The following is a 17,620-nucleotide window of genomic DNA, read 5'->3' on the forward strand; positions in this document are numbered from 1 at the left end:
CTATAGCGCGGCAGGTAGACGCACATAGCAGATTCTGAGGTAAACACACGGGACGCTTCTGCTCTGTATGTCCGTGTTCAGAATAAAGGCGCCATTAGTGCCTATAGCGCGGCAGGTAGACTGCACATAGCAGATTCTGAGGTAAACACACGGGATGCTTCTGCTCTGTATGTCCGTGTTCAGAATAAAGGCGGCCATTAGTGCCTATAGCGCGGCAGGTAGACGCACATAGCAGATTCTGAGGTAAACACACGGGATGTTTCTGCTCTGTATGTCCGTGTTCAGAATAAAGGCGCCATTAGTGCCTATAGCGCGGCAGGTAGACGCACATAGCAGATTCTGAGGTAAACACACGGGATGCTTCTGCTCTGTATGTCCGTGTTCAGAATAAAGGCGGCATTAGTGCCTATAGCGCGGCAGGTAGACGCACATAGCAGATTCTGAGGTAAACACACGGGATGCTTCTGCTCTGTATTTCCGTGTTCAGAGTAAAGGCGCCATTAGTGCCTATAGTGCGGCAGGTAGACGCACATAGCAGATTCTGAGGTAAACACACGGGACGCTTCTGCTCTGTATGTCCGTGTTCAGAATAAAGGCGCCATTAGTGCCTATAGCGCGGCAGGTAGACGCACATAGCAGATTCTGAGGTAAACACACGGGATGTTCTGCTCTGTATGTCCGTGTTCAGAGTAAAGGCGCCATTAGTGCCTATAGCGCGGCAGGTAGACGCACATAGCAGATTCTGAGGTAAACACACGGGACGCTTCTGCTCTGTATGTCCGTGTTCAGAATAAAGGCGGCATTAGTGCCTATAGCGCGGCAGGTAGACGCACATAGCAGATTCTGAGGTAAACACACGGGACGCTTCTGCTCTGTATGTCCGTGTTCAGAAGTAAAGGCGCCATTAGTGCCTATAGCGCGGCAGGTAGACGCACATAGCAGATTCTGAGGTAAACACACGGGACGCTTCTGCTCTGTATGTCCGTGTTCAGAATAAAGGCGCCATTAGTGCCTATAGCGCGGCAGGTAGACGCACATAGCAGATTCTGAGGTAAACACACGGGACGCTTCTGCTCTGTATGTCCGTGTTCAGAGTAAAGGCGCCATTAGTGCCTATAGCGCGGCAGGTAGACGCACATAGCAGATTCTGAGGTAAACACACGGGACGCTTCTGCTCTGTATGTCCGTGTTCAGAATAAAGGCGGCATTAGTGCCTATAGCGCGGCAGGTAGACGCACATAGCAGATTCTGAGGTAAACACACGGGACGCTTCTGCTCTGTATGTCCGTGTTCAGAGTAAAGGCGCCATTAGTGCCTATAGCGCGGCAGGTAGACGCACATAGCAGATTCTGAGGTAAACACACGGGACGCTTCTGCTCTGTATGTCCGTGTTCAGAATAAAGGCGCCATTAGTGCCTATAGCGCGGCAGGTAGACGCACATAGCAGATTCTGAGGTAAACACACGGGACGCTTCTGCTCTGTATGTCCGTGTTCAGAATAAAGGCGCCATTAGTGCCTATAGCGCGGCAGGTAGACGCACATAGCAGATTCTGAGGTAAACACACGGGACGCTTCTGCTCTGTATGTCCGTGTTCAGAATAAAGGCGCCATTAGTGCCTATAGCGCGGCAGGTAGACGCACATAGCAGATTCTGAGGTAAACACACGGGACGCTTCTGCTCTGTATGTCCGTGTTCAGAATAAAGGCGCCATTAGTGCCTATAGCGCGGCAGGTAGACGCACATAGCAGATTCTGAGGTAAACACACGGGACGCTTCTGCTCTGTATGTCCGTGTTCAGAATAAAGGCGCCATTAGTGCCTATAGCGCGGCAGGTAGACGCACATAGCAGATTCTGAGGTAAACACACGGGATGCTTCTGCTCTGTATGTCCGTGTTCAGAATAAAGGCGCCATTAGTGCCTATAGCGCGGCAGGTAGACGCACATAGCAGATTCTGAGGTAAACACACGGGATGCTTCTGCTCTGTATGTCCGTGTTCAGAATAAAGGCGCCATTAGTGCCTATAGCGCGGCAGGTAGACGCACATAGCAGATTCTGAGGTAAACACACGGGACGCTTCTGCTCTGTATGTCCGTGTTCAGAATAAAGGCGCCATTAGTGCCTATAGCGCGGCAGGTAGACGCACATAGCAGATTCTGAGGTAAACACACGGGACGCTTCTGCTCTGTATGTCCGTGTTCAGAATAAAGGCGCCATTAGTGCCTATAGCGCGGCAGGTAGACGCACATAGCAGATTCTGAGGTAAACACACGGGACGCTTCTGCTCTGTATGTCCGTGTTCAGAATAAAGGCGCCATTAGTGCCTATAGCGCGGCAGGTAGACGCACATAGCAGATTCTGAGGTAAACACACGGGACGCTTCTGCTCTGTATGTCCGTGTTCAGAATAAAGGCGCCATTAGTGCCTATAGCGCGGCAGGTAGACGCACATAGCAGATTCTGAGGTAAACACACGGGACGCTTCTGCTCTGTATGTCCGTGTTCAGAATAAAGGCGCCATTAGTGCCTATAGCGCGGCAGGTAGACGCACATAGCAGATTCTGAGGTAAACACACGGGACGCTTCTGCTCTGTATGTCCGTGTTCAGAATAAAGGCGCCATTAGTGCCTATAGCGCGGCAGGTAGACGCACATAGCAGATTCTGAGGTAAACACACGGGACGCTTCTGCTCTGTATGTCCGTGTTCAGAATAAAGGCGCCATTAGTGCCTATAGCGCGGCAGGTAGACGCACATAGCAGATTCTGAGGTAAACACACGGGACGCTTCTGCTCTGTATGTCCGTGTTCAGAATAAAGGCGCCATTAGTGCCTATAGCGCGGCAGGTAGACGCACATAGCAGATTCTGAGGTAAACACACGGGACGCTTCTGCTCTGTATGTCCGTGTTCAGAATAAAGGCGCCATTAGTGCCTATAGCGCGGCAGGTAGACGCACATAGCAGATTCTGAGGTAAACACACGGGACGCTTCTGCTCTGTATGTCCGTGTTCAGAATAAAGGCGCCATTAGTGCCTATAGCGCGGCAGGTAGACGCACATAGCAGATTCTGAGGTAAACACACGGGACGCTTCTGCTCTGTATGTCCGTGTTCAGAATAAAGGCGCCATTAGTGCCTATAGCGCGGCAGGTAGACGCACATAGCAGATTCTGAGGTAAACACACGGGACGCTTCTGCTCTGTATGTCCGTGTTCAGAGTAAAGGCGCCATTAGTGCCTATAGCGCGGCAGGTAGACGCACATAGCAGATTCTGAGGTAAACACACGGGACGCTTCTGCTCTGTATGTCCGTGTTCAGAATAAAGGCGCCATTAGTGCCTATAGCGCGGCAGGTAGACGCACATAGCAGATTCTGAGGTAAACACACGGGACGCTTCTGCTCTGTATGTCCGTGTTCAGAGTAAAGGCGCCATTAGTGCCTATAGCGCGGCAGGTAGACGCACATAGCAGATTCTGAGGTAAACACACGGGACGCTTCTGCTCTGTATGTCCGTGTTCAGAATAAAGGCGCCATTAGTGCCTATAGCGCGGCAGGTAGACGCACATAGCAGATTCTGAGGTAAACACACGGGACGCTTCTGCTCTGTATGTCCGTGTTCAGAGTAAAGGCGCCATTAGTGCCTATAGCGCGGCAGGTAGACGCACATAGCAGATTCTGAGGTAAACACACGGGACGCTTCTGCTCTGTATGTCCGTGTTCAGAATAAAGGCGCCATTAGTGCCTATAGCGCGGCAGGTAGACGCACATAGCAGATTCTGAGGTAAACACACGGGACGCTTCTGCTCTGTATGTCCGTGTTCAGAGTAAAGGCGCCATTAGTGCCTATAGCGCGGCAGGTAGACGCACATAGCAGATTCTGAGGTAAACACACGGGACGCTTCTGCTCTGTATGTCCGTGTTCAGAATAAAGGCGCCATTAGTGCCTATAGCGCGGCAGGTAGACGCACATAGCAGATTCTGAGGTAAACACACGGGACGCTTCTGCTCTGTATGTCCGTGTTCAGAATAAAGGCGCCATTAGTGCCTATAGCGCGGCAGGTAGACGCACATAGCAGATTCTGAGGTAAACACACGGGACGCTTCTGCTCTGTATGTCCGTGTTCAGAATAAAGGCGCCATTAGTGCCTATAGCGCGGCAGGTAGACGCACATAGCAGATTCTGAGGTAAACACACGGGACGCTTCTGCTCTGTATGTCCGTGTTCAGAATAAAGGCGCCATTAGTGCCTATAGCGCGGCAGGTAGACGCACATAGCAGATTCTGAGGTAAACACACGGGACGCTTCTGCTCTGTATGTCCGTGTTCAGAATAAAGGCGCCATTAGTGCCTATAGCGCGGCAGGTAGACGCACATAGCAGATTCTGAGGTAAACACACGGGACGCTTCTGCTCTGTATGTCCGTGTTCAGAATAAAGGCGCCATTAGTGCCTATAGCGCGGCAGGTAGACGCACATAGCAGATTCTGAGGTAAACACACGGGACTGCTTCTGCTCTGTATGTCCGTGTTCAGAATAAAGGCGCCATTAGTGCCTATAGCGCGGCAGGTAGACGCACATAGCAGATTCTGAGGTAAACACACGGGACGCTTCTGCTCTGTATGTCCGTGTTCAGAATAAAGGCGCCATTAGTGCCTATAGCGCGGCAGGTAGACGCACATAGCAGATTCTGAGGTAAACACACGGGACGCTTCTGCTCTGTATGTCCGTGTTCAGAATAAAGGCGCCATTAGTGCCTATAGCGCGGCAGGTAGACGCACATAGCAGATTCTGAGGTAAACACACGGGACGCTTCTGCTCTGTATGTCCGTGTTCAGAATAAAGGCGCCATTAGTGCCTATAGCGCGGCAGGTAGACGCACATAGCAGATTCTGAGGTAAACACACGGGATGCTTCTGCTCTGTATGTCCGTGTTCAGAATAAAGGCGCCATTAGTGCCTATAGCGCGGCAGGTAGACGCACATAGCAGATTCTGAGGTAAACACACGGGACGCTTCTGCTCTGTATGTCCGTGTTCAGAATAAAGGCGCCATTAGTGCCTATAGCGCGGCAGGTAGACGCACATAGCAGATTCTGAGGTAAACACACGGGACGCTTCTGCTCTGTATGTCCGTGTTCAGAATAAAGGCGCCATTAGTGCCTATAGCGCGGCAGGTAGACGCACATAGCAGATTCTGAGGTAAACACACGGGACGCTTCTGCTCTGTATGTCCGTGTTCAGAATAAAGGCGCCATTAGTGCCTATAGCGCGGCAGGTAGACGCACATAGCAGATTCTGAGGTAAACACACGGGACGCTTCTGCTCTGTATGTCCGTGTTCAGAATAAAGGCGCCATTAGTGCCTATAGCGCGGCAGGTAGACGCACATAGCAGATTCTGAGGTAAACACACGGGACGCTTCTGCTCTGTATGTCCGTGTTCAGAATAAAGGCGCCATTAGTGCCTATAGCGCGGCAGGTAGACGCACATAGCAGATTCTGAGGTAAACACACGGGACGCTTCTGCTCTGTATGTCCGTGTTCAGAATAAAGGCGCCATTAGTGCCTATAGCGCGGCAGGTAGACGCACATAGCAGATTCTGAGGTAAACACACGGGACGCTTCTGCTCTGTATGTCCGTGTTCAGAATAAAGGCGCCATTAGTGCCTATAGCGCGGCAGGTAGACGCACATAGCAGATTCTGAGGTAAACACACGGGACGCTTCTGCTCTGTATGTCCGTGTTCAGAATAAAGGCGCCATTAGTGCCTATAGCGCGGCAGGTAGACGCACATAGCAGATTCTGAGGTAAACACACGGGACGCTTCTGCTCTGTATGTCCGTGTTCAGAATAAAGGCGCCATTAGTGCCTATAGCGCGGCAGGTAGACGCACATAGCAGATTCTGAGGTAAACACACGGGACGCTTCTGCTCTGTATGTCCGTGTTCAGAATAAAGGCGCCATTAGTGCCTATAGCGCGGCAGGTAGACGCACATAGCAGATTCTGAGGTAAACACACGGGACGCTTCTGCTCTGTATGTCCGTGTTCAGAGTAAAGGCGCCATTAGTGCCTATAGCGCGGCAGGTAGACGCACATAGCAGATTCTGAGGTAAACACACGGGACGCTTCTGCTCTGTATGTCCGTGTTCAGAATAAAGGCGCCATTAGTGCCTATAGCGCGGCAGGTAGACGCACATAGCAGATTCTGAGGTAAACACACGGGACGCTTCTGCTCTGTATGTCCGTGTTCAGAATAAAGGCGCCATTAGTGCCTATAGCGCGGCAGGTAGACGCACATAGCAGATTCTGAGGTAAACACACGGGACGCTTCTGCTCTGTATGTCCGTGTTCAGAATAAAGGCGCCATTAGTGCCTATAGCGCGGCAGGTAGACGCACATAGCAGATTCTGAGGTAAACACACGGGACGCTTCTGCTCTGTATGTCCGTGTTCAGAGTAAAGGCGCCATTAGTGCCTATAGCGCGGCAGGTAGACGCACATAGCAGATTCTGAGGTAAACACACGGGACGCTTCTGCTCTGTATGTCCGTGTTCAGAGTAAAGGCGCCATTAGTGCCTATAGCGCGGCAGGTAGACGCACATAGCAGATTCTGAGGTAAACACACGGGACGCTTCTGCTCTGTATGTCCGTGTTCAGAATAAAGGCGCCATTAGTGCCTATAGCGCGGCAGGTAGACGCACATAGCAGATTCTGAGGTAAACACACGGGACGCTTCTGCTCTGTATGTCCGTGTTCAGAGTAAAGGCGCCATTAGTGCCTATAGCGCGGCAGGTAGACGCACATAGCAGATTCTGAGGTAAACACACGGGACGCTTCTGCTCTGTATGTCCGTGTTCAGAGTAAAGGCGCCATTAGTGCCTATAGCGCGGCAGGTAGACGCACATAGCAGATTCTGAGGTAAACACACGGGACGCTTCTGCTCTGTATGTCCGTGTTCAGAGTAAAGGCGCCATTAGTGCCTATAGCGCGGCAGGTAGACGCACATAGCAGATTCTGAGGTAAACACACGGGACGCTTCTGCTCTGTATGTCCGTGTTCAGAATAAAGGCGCCATTAGTGCCTATAGCGCGGCAGGTAGACGCACATAGCAGATTCTGAGGTAAACACACGGGACGCTTCTGCTCTGTATGTCCGTGTTCAGAATAAAGGCGCCATTAGTGCCTATAGCGCGGCAGGTAGACGCACATAGCAGATTCTGAGGTAAACACACGGGACGCTTCTGCTCTGTATGTCCGTGTTCAGAATAAAGGCGCCATTAGTGCCTATAGCGCGGCAGGTAGACGCACATAGCAGATTCTGAGGTAAACACACGGGACGCTTCTGCTCTGTATGTCCGTGTTCAGAATAAAGGCGCCATTAGTGCCTATAGCGCGGCAGGTAGACGCACATAGCAGATTCTGAGGTAAACACACGGGACGCTTCTGCTCTGTATGTCCGTGTTCAGAATAAAGGCGCCATTAGTGCCTATAGCGCGGCAGGTAGACGCACATAGCAGATTCTGAGGTAAACACACGGGACGCTTCTGCTCTGTATGTCCGTGTTCAGAATAAAGGCGCCATTAGTGCCTATAGCGCGGCAGGTAGACGCACATAGCAGATTCTGAGGTAAACACACGGGACGCTTCTGCTCTGTATGTCCGTGTTCAGAAGTAAAGGCGCCATTAGTGCCTATAGCGCGGCAGGTAGACGCACATAGCAGATTCTGAGGTAAACACACGGGACGCTTCTGCTCTGTATGTCCGTGTTCAGAATAAAGGCGCCATTAGTGCCTATAGCGCGGCAGGTAGACGCACATAGCAGATTCTGAGGTAAACACACGGGACGCTTCTGCTCTGTATGTCCGTGTTCAGAATAAAGGCGCCATTAGTGCCTATAGCGCGGCAGGTAGACGCACATAGCAGATTCTGAGGTAAACACACGGGACGCTTCTGCTCTGTATGTCCGTGTTCAGAATAAAGGCGCCATTAGTGCCTATAGCGCGGCAGGTAGACGCACATAGCAGATTCTGAGGTAAACACACGGGACGCTTCTGCTCTGTATGTCCGTGTTCAGAATAAAGGCGCCATTAGTGCCTATAGCGCGGCAGGTAGACGCACATAGCAGATTCTGAGGTAAACACACGGGACGCTTCTGCTCTGTATGTCCGTGTTCAGAATAAAGGCGCCATTAGTGCCTATAGCGCGGCAGGTAGACGCACATAGCAGATTCTGAGGTAAACACACGGGACGCTTCTGCTCTGTATGTCCGTGTTCAGAATAAAGGCGCCATTAGTGCCTATAGCGCGGCAGGTAGACGCACATAGCAGATTCTGAGGTAAACACACGGGACGCTTCTGCTCTGTATGTCCGTGTTCAGAATAAAGGCGCCATTAGTGCCTATAGCGCGGCAGGTAGACGCACATAGCAGATTCTGAGGTAAACACACGGGACGCTTCTGCTCTGTATGTCCGTGTTCAGAATAAAGGCGCCATTAGTGCCTATAGCGCGGCAGGTAGACGCACATAGCAGATTCTGAGGTAAACACACGGGACGCTTCTGCTCTGTATGTCCGTGTTCAGAATAAAGGCGCCATTAGTGCCTATAGCGCGGCAGGTAGACGCACATAGCAGATTCTGAGGTAAACACACGGGACGCTTCTGCTCTGTATGTCCGTGTTCAGAATAAAGGCGCCATTAGTGCCTATAGCGCGGCAGGTAGACGCACATAGCAGATTCTGAGGTAAACACACGGGACGCTTCTGCTCTGTATGTCCGTGTTCAGAATAAAGGCGCCATTAGTGCCTATAGCGCGGCAGGTAGACGCACATAGCAGATTCTGAGGTAAACACACGGGACGCTTCTGCTCTGTATGTCCGTGTTCAGAATAAAGGCGCCATTAGTGCCTATAGCGCGGCAGGTAGACGCACATAGCAGATTCTGAGGTAAACACACGGGACGCTTCTGCTCTGTATGTCCGTGTTCAGAATAAAGGCGCCATTAGTGCCTATAGCGCGGCAGGTAGACGCACATAGCAGATTCTGAGGTAAACACACGGGACGCTTCTGCTCTGTATGTCCGTGTTCAGAATAAAGGCGCCATTAGTGCCTATAGCGCGGCAGGTAGACGCACATAGCAGATTCTGAGGTAAACACACGGGACGCTTCTGCTCTGTATGTCCGTGTTCAGAGTAAAGGCGCCATTAGTGCCTATAGCGCGGCAGGTAGACGCACATAGCAGATTCTGAGGTAAACACACGGGACGCTTCTGCTCTGTATGTCCGTGTTCAGAGTAAAGGCGCCATTAGTGCCTATAGCGCGGCAGGTAGACGCACATAGCAGATTCTGAGGTAAACACACGGGACGCTTCTGCTCTGTATGTCCGTGTTCAGAGTAAAGGCGCCATTAGTGCCTATAGCGCGGCAGGTAGACGCACATAGCAGATTCTGAGGTAAACACACGGGACGCTTCTGCTCTGTATGTCCGTGTTCAGAGTAAAGGCGCCATTAGTGCCTATAGCGCGGCAGGTAGACGCACATAGCAGATTCTGAGGTAAACACACGGGACGCTTCTGCTCTGTATGTCCGTGTTCAGAATAAAGGCGCCATTAGTGCCTATAGCGCGGCAGGTAGACGCACATAGCAGATTCTGAGGTAAACACACGGGACGCTTCTGCTCTGTATGTCCGTGTTCAGAGTAAAGGCGCCATTAGTGCCTATAGCGCGGCAGGTAGACGCACATAGCAGATTCTGAGGTAAACACACGGGACGCTTCTGCTCTGTATGTCCGTGTTCAGAATAAAGGCGCCATTAGTGCCTATAGCGCGGCAGGTAGACGCACATAGCAGATTCTGAGGTAAACACACGGGACGCTTCTGCTCTGTATGTCCGTGTTCAGAGTAAAGGCGCCATTAGTGCCTATAGCGCGGCAGGTAGACGCACATAGCAGATTCTGAGGTAAACACACGGGACGCTTCTGCTCTGTATGTCCGTGTTCAGAATAAAGGCGCCATTAGTGCCTATAGCGCGGCAGGTAGACGCACATAGCAGATTCTGAGGTAAACACACGGGACGCTTCTGCTCTGTATGTCCGTGTTCAGAGTAAAGGCGCCATTAGTGCCTATAGCGCGGCAGGTAGACGCACATAGCAGATTCTGAGGTAAACACACGGGACGCTTCTGCTCTGTATGTCCGTGTTCAGAATAAAGGCGCCATTAGTGCCTATAGCGCGGCAGGTAGACGCACATAGCAGATTCTGAGGTAAACACACGGGACGCTTCTGCTCTGTATGTCCGTGTTCAGAATAAAGGCGCCATTAGTGCCTATAGCGCGGCAGGTAGACGCACATAGCAGATTCTGAGGTAAACACACGGGACGCTTCTGCTCTGTATGTCCGTGTTCAGAATAAAGGCGCCATTAGTGCCTATAGCGCGGCAGGTAGACGCACATAGCAGATTCTGAGGTAAACACACGGGACGCTTCTGCTCTGTATGTCCGTGTTCAGAGTAAAGGCGCCATTAGTGCCTATAGCGCGGCAGGTAGACGCACATAGCAGATTCTGAGGTAAACACACGGGACGCTTCTGCTCTGTATGTCCGTGTTCAGAATAAAGGCGCCATTAGTGCCTATAGCGCGGCAGGTAGACGCACATAGCAGATTCTGAGGTAAACACACGGGACGCTTCTGCTCTGTATGTCCGTGTTCAGAATAAAGGCGCCATTAGTGCCTATAGCGCGGCAGGTAGACGCACATAGCAGATTCTGAGGTAAACACACGGGACGCTTCTGCTCTGTATGTCCGTGTTCAGAATAAAGGCGCCATTAGTGCCTATAGCGCGGCAGGTAGACGCACATAGCAGATTCTGAGGTAAACACACGGGACGCTTCTGCTCTGTATGTCCGTGTTCAGAATAAAGGCGCCATTAGTGCCTATAGCGCGGCAGGTAGACGCACATAGCAGATTCTGAGGTAAACACACGGGACGCTTCTGCTCTGTATGTCCGTGTTCAGAATAAAGGCGCCATTAGTGCCTATAGCGCGGCAGGTAGACGCACATAGCAGATTCTGAGGTAAACACACGGGACGCTTCTGCTCTGTATGTCCGTGTTCAGAATAAAGGCGCCATTAGTGCCTATAGCGCGGCAGGTAGACGCACATAGCAGATTCTGAGGTAAACACACGGGACGCTTCTGCTCTGTATGTCCGTGTTCAGAATAAAGGCGCCATTAGTGCCTATAGCGCGGCAGGTAGACGCACATAGCAGATTCTGAGGTAAACACACGGGACGCTTCTGCTCTGTATGTCCGTGTTCAGAATAAAGGCGCCATTAGTGCCTATAGCGCGGCAGGTAGACGCACATAGCAGATTCTGAGGTAAACACACGGGACGCTTCTGCTCTGTATGTCCGTGTTCAGAATAAAGGCGCCATTAGTGCCTATAGCGCGGCAGGTAGACGCACATAGCAGATTCTGAGGTAAACACACGGGACGCTTCTGCTCTGTATGTCCGTGTTCAGAATAAAGGCGCCATTAGTGCCTATAGCGCGGCAGGTAGACGCACATAGCAGATTCTGAGGTAAACACACGGGACGCTTCTGCTCTGTATGTCCGTGTTCAGAATAAAGGCGCCATTAGTGCCTATAGCGCGGCAGGTAGACGCACATAGCAGATTCTGAGGTAAACACACGGGACGCTTCTGCTCTGTATGTCCGTGTTCAGAATAAAGGCGCCATTAGTGCCTATAGCGCGGCAGGTAGACGCACATAGCAGATTCTGAGGTAAACACAGGGGACGCTTCTGCTCTGTATGTCCGTGTTCAGAATAAAGGCGCCATTAGTGCCTATAGCGCGGCAGGTAGACGCACATAGCAGATTCTGAGGTAAACACACGGGACGCTTCTGCTCTGTATGTCCGTGTTCAGAATAAAGGCGCCATTAGTGCCTATAGCGCGGCAGGTAGACGCACATAGCAGATTCTGAGGTAAACACACGGGACTGCTTCTGCTCTGTATGTCCGTGTTCAGAGTAAAGGCGCCATTAGTGCCTATAGCGCGGCAGGTAGACGCACATAGCAGATTCTGAGGTAAACACACGGGGACGCTTCTGCTCTGTATGTCCGTGTTCAGAATAAAGGCGCCATTAGTGCCTATAGCGCGGCAGGTAGACGCACATAGCAGATTCTGAGGTAAACACACGGGACGCTTCTGCTCTGTATGTCCGTGTTCAGAGTAAAGGCGCCATTAGTGCCTATAGCGCGGCAGGTAGACGCACATAGCAGATTCTGAGGTAAACACACGGGATGCTTCTGCTCTGTATGTCCGTGTTCAGAATAAAGGCGGCATTAGTGCCTATAGCGCGGCAGGTAGACGCACATAGCAGATTCTGAGGTAAACACACGGGATGCTTCTGCTCTGTATGTCCGTGTTCAGAATAAAGGCGCCATTAGTGCCTATAGCGCGGCAGGTAGACGCACATAGCAGATTCTGAGGTAAACACACGGGACTGCTTTCTGCTCTGTATGTCCGTGTTCAGAATAAAGGCGCCATTAGTGCCTATAGCGCGGCAGGTAGACGCACATAGCAGATTCTGAGGTAAACACACGGGACGCTTCTGCTCTGTATGTCCGTGTTCAGAATAAAGGCGCCATTAGTGCCTATAGCGCGGCAGGTAGACGCACATAGCAGATTCTGAGGTATACACACGGGACGCTTCTGCTCTGTATGTCCGTGTTCAGAATAAAGGCGCCATTAGTGCCTATAGCGCGGCAGGTAGACGCACATAGCAGATTCTGAGGTAAACACACGGGATGTTTCTGCTCTGTATGTCCGTGTTCAGAATAAAGGCGCCATTAGTGCCTATAGCGCGGCAGGTAGACGCACATAGCAGATTCTGAGGTAAACACACGGGATGCTTTCTGCTCTGTATGTCCGTGTTCAGAATAAAGGCGGCATTAGTGCCTATAGCGCGGCAGGTAGACGCACATAGCAGATTCTGAGGTAAACACACGGGACGCTTCTGCTCTGTATGTCCGTGTTCAGAATAAAGGCGGCCATTAGTGCCTATAGCGCGGCAGGTAGACGCACATAGCAGATTCTGAGGTAAACACACGGGATGCTACTGCTCTGTATGTCCGTGTTCAGAATAAAGGCGCCATTAGTGCCTATAGCGCGGCAGGTAGACGCACATAGCAGATTCTGAGGTAAACACACGGGACTGCTTCTGCTCTGTATGTCCGTGTTCAGAATAAAGGCGCCATTAGTGCCTATAGCGCGGCAGGTAGACGCACATAGCAGATTCTGAGGTAAACACACGGGACGCTTCTGCTCTGTATGTCCGTGTTCAGAATAAAGGCGCCATTAAGTGCCTATAGCGCGGCAGGTAGACGCACATAGCAGATTCTGAGGTAAACACAGGGGACGCTTCTGCTCTGTATGTTCGTGTTCAGAATAAAGGCGCCATTAGTGCCTATAGCGCGGCAGGTAGACGCACATAGCAGATTCTGAGGTAAATACGCGGGACGCTTCTGCTCTGTATGTCCGTGTTCAGAGTAAAGGCGCCATTAGTGCCTATAGCGCGGCAGGTAGACGCACATAGCAGATTCTGAGGTAAACACACGGGACGCTTCTGCTCTGTATGTCCGTGTTCAGAATAAAGGCGCCATTAGTGCCTATAGCGCGGCAGGTAGACGCACATAGCAGATTCTGAGGTAAACACACGGGATGTTTCTGCTCTGTATGTCCGTGTTCAGAGTAAAGGCGCCATTAGTGCCTATAGCGCGGCAGGTAGACGCACATAGCAGATTCTGAGGTAAACACACGGGACGCTTCTGCTCTGTATGTCCGTGTTCAGAGTAAAGGCGCCATTAGTGCCTATAGCGCGGCAGGTAGACACACATAGCAGATTCTGAGGTAAACACACGGTACGCTTCTGCTCTGTATGTCCGTGTTCAGAGTAAAGGCGCCATTAGTGCCTATAGCGCGGCAGGTAGATGCACATAGCAGATTCTGAGGTAAACACACGGGACGCTTCTGCTCTGTATGTCCGTGTTCAGAATAAAGGCGCCTCTAGTGCCTATAGCGCGGCAGGTAGACGCACATAGCAGATTCTGAGGTAAACACACGGGACGCTTCTGCTCTGTATGTCCTTGTTCAGAATGAAGGCGGCATGTGTTTGCCCTGAAATCCTGGACAGTTTGTTCGCGAAAACCGCTGCCCGAATGGGCACGCTAATGATTTTTCTCTGCATCAAGAAAGAACACGTCCCTTCCTGGTTTGGTTTTCACACATAAACCACAACGCGTGTTCGCACGTAGATTCGCCCCATTGAAAGTACATATCCTCGACATTCACGCTACAAATCCACAGCAGAAACCGGAGGGTCGACCACAGCGAATACCCAGTACGTATATTCCGCCGTATGCTGACAAGTGAAGCATGTGCGGGCGATTTTTTTTATGGTGGAAGTGAGGACTTTCTTGCCAGTTTATGTGTCAGGTTTTCACAGCGGAGATCACCAGCAATACGGGGAAATCTGCGCACTTTTGCAGCTAAATCCATCCTATATGCTGCGGACCGGCTCGCAGTTCAGCCCCGTTGGTCACCCGTCATGGCTTCCCGCAGTGTCTGACCGGACGACGCACCCAGACGGGAATTGTCCATTCTTGGTGCATTCGCAGCTTTAGGCCCCAATGGTGGCAGAGACTAGCCATAAACTAGCATCGCATTTCATTTCTTCAACCTGAGAAACGCGAATCATATGCAGTTGCAGCGGGATGCCGTGAGGCGAGCCGTGCACCGCACACCAGGCGGCGGCAGCTCATAGGCCGCCTGAAACCTGTGAGGCAGTAGAAGGGTGCAAAGACACCATCGCGACCTTCTGCACCTGGTCTCGGCACCATGACGTTCGGCTGCAAACACCTGACACAGGTGTTCGTGATCACACTGCATGAGACCTGGTGCAGAAGGTAATTGTGACGTGGCACGCTGGGACGTGGCAGATCAGGCCACAGGCCCAAATATGTCTGTGGCCGCTTTGCAGATGGCGTTAGGGGAGGCATTTTATATACAGGGTGATTCCAAAAGGATGGCGCAAAAGTAAAAGGTCTGTAGATAAATTATATCTGCTCTTGAAAAATGAAAGCTGTTCCGTGATTGGTCGCGGTGGGTAACAAAGACAGTTTTCCGGATTTGCCCCTTTAGATCAGGTTAAACCTGTCGACACAGGGGCAGGATTACCAGCCGGCCAAAGACTCGGGAAGAGACCGTGAACGCGATGCGAGTCCTAGAGAGTCCAGCATCGAAGTTGGCAAATGAGGGAGCACCCATAGGGCCATGTAGACAGCCAATCAGCAGATAGCCAGCCCCTGTGATGTCACAGCCCTATAAAAAGTCTCCTCCTACCTGGTCTCCGCCATTTTACAGTGAACTTAGTGCAGGGAGAGACATTACAGGACTGTGCTAGGAAAGACCTTATTCACAAAAAAAAATAATATCGAGCAGTTCGGGGAGAGATTATTCATAGTGTAGGGATATAATAGGGAGGCTTTATCCACACTATAGGGAGAGTGCAGGGACAGCTTAGAGATTGTGTAGGGATATAATAGGGAGGCATTATCCACACTATAGGGAGAAAGCAGGGACAGCTTAGAGATAATGTAGGGATATAATAGGGAGGCTTTATCCACATTATAGGGACAGTGCAGGGACAGCTTAGAGATAGTGTAAGGATATAATAGGGAGGCTTTATCCACACTATAGGGAGAGAGCAGGGACAGCTTAGAGATAGTGTAGGGATATAATAGGGAGGCAGTATCCACACTATAGGGAGAGTGCAGAGACAGCTTAGAGATAGTGTAGGGATATAATAGGAAGGCTTTATCCACACTATAAGAAGAGAGCAGGGATAGCTTAGAGATAGTGTAGGGATATAATAGGGAGGCTTTATCCACACTATAGGGAGAGAGCAGGGACAGCTTATAGATAGTGTAGGGATTTAATAGGGAGGCTTTATCCACACTATAGAGAGAGAGCAGGGACAGCTTAGAGATAGTGTAGGGATATAATAGGGAGGCTTTATCCACACTATAGGGAGAGAGCAGGGGCAGCTTAGAGATAGTGTAGGGATATAATAGGGAGGCTTTATCCACACTATAGGGAGAGAGCAGGGACAGCTTAGAGATTGTGTAGGGATATAATAGGGAGGCTTTATCCACACTATAGGGAGAGAGCAGGGGCAGCTTAGAGATAGTGTAGGGATATAATAGGGAGGCTTTATCCACACTATAGGGAGAGAGCAGGGACAGCTTAGAGATAGTGTAGGGATATAATAGAGAGGCTTTATCCACACTATAGAGAGAGTGCAGGGACAGCTTAGAGATAGTGTAGGGATATAATAGAGAGGCTTTATCCACACTATAGGGAGAGAGCAGGGACAGCTTAGAGATAGTGTAGGGATATAATAGAGAGGCTTTATCCACACTATAGGGAGAGTGCAGGGACAGCTTAGAGATAGTGTAGGGATATAATAGAGAGGCTTTATCCACACTATAGGGAGAGTGCAGGGACAGCTTAGAGATAGTGTAGGGATATAATAGAGAGGCTTTATCCACACTATAGGGAGAGTGCAGGGACAGCTTAGTCATAGTGTAGGGATATAATAGGGAGGCTTTATCCACACTATAGGGAGAGTGCAGGGACAGCTTAGAGATTGTGTAGGGATAAAATAGGGAGGCTTTATCCACATTATAGGGAGAGTGCAGGGACAGCTTAGAGATAGTGTAAGGATATAATAGGGAGGCTTTATCCACACTATAGGGAGAGAGCAGGGACAGCTTAGAGATAGCGTAGGGATATAATAGGGAGGCTGTATCCACACTATAGGGAGAGTGCAGAGACAGCTTAGAGATAGTGTAGGGATATAATAGGAAGGCTTTATCCACACTATAAGGAGAGAGCAGGGACAGCTTAGAGATAGTGTAGGGATATAATAGGGAGGCTTTATCCACACTATAGGGAGAGAGCAGGGACAGCTTAGAGATAGTGTAGGGATTTAATAGGGAGGCTTTATCCACACTATAGGGAGAGAGCAGGGACAGCTTAGAGATAGTGTAGGGATATAATAGGGAGGCTTTATCCACACTATAGTGAGAGAGCAGGGGCAGCTTAGAGATAGTGTAGGGATATAATAGGGAGGCTTTATCCACACTATAGGGAGAGAGCAGGGACAGCTTAGAGATAGTGTAGGGATATAATAGAGAGGCTTTATCCACACTATAGGGAGAGTGCAGGGACAGCTTAGAGATAGTGTAGGGATATAATAGAGAGGCTTTATCCACACTATAGGGAGAGTGCAGGGACAGCTTAGAGATAGTGTAGGAATATAATAGAGAGGCTTTATCCACACTATAGGGAGAGTGCAGAGATAGCTTCGAGATAGTGTAGGGATATAATAGAGAGGCTTTATCCACACTATAGGGAGAGTGCAGGGACAGCTTAGAGATAGTGTACGGATATTATAGAGAGGCTTTATCCACACTATAGGGAGAGTGCAGAGATAGCTTAGAGATAGTGTATGGATATAATAGGGAGGCTTTATCCACACTATAGGGAGAGTTCAGGGACAGCTTAGAGATTGTGTAGGGA

This window comes from Bufo gargarizans, chromosome 2 (genome assembly GCF_014858855.1).
Source record: "Bufo gargarizans isolate SCDJY-AF-19 chromosome 2, ASM1485885v1, whole genome shotgun sequence".
NCBI classification, from domain to species: Eukaryota; Metazoa; Chordata; class Amphibia; order Anura; family Bufonidae; genus Bufo; species Bufo gargarizans.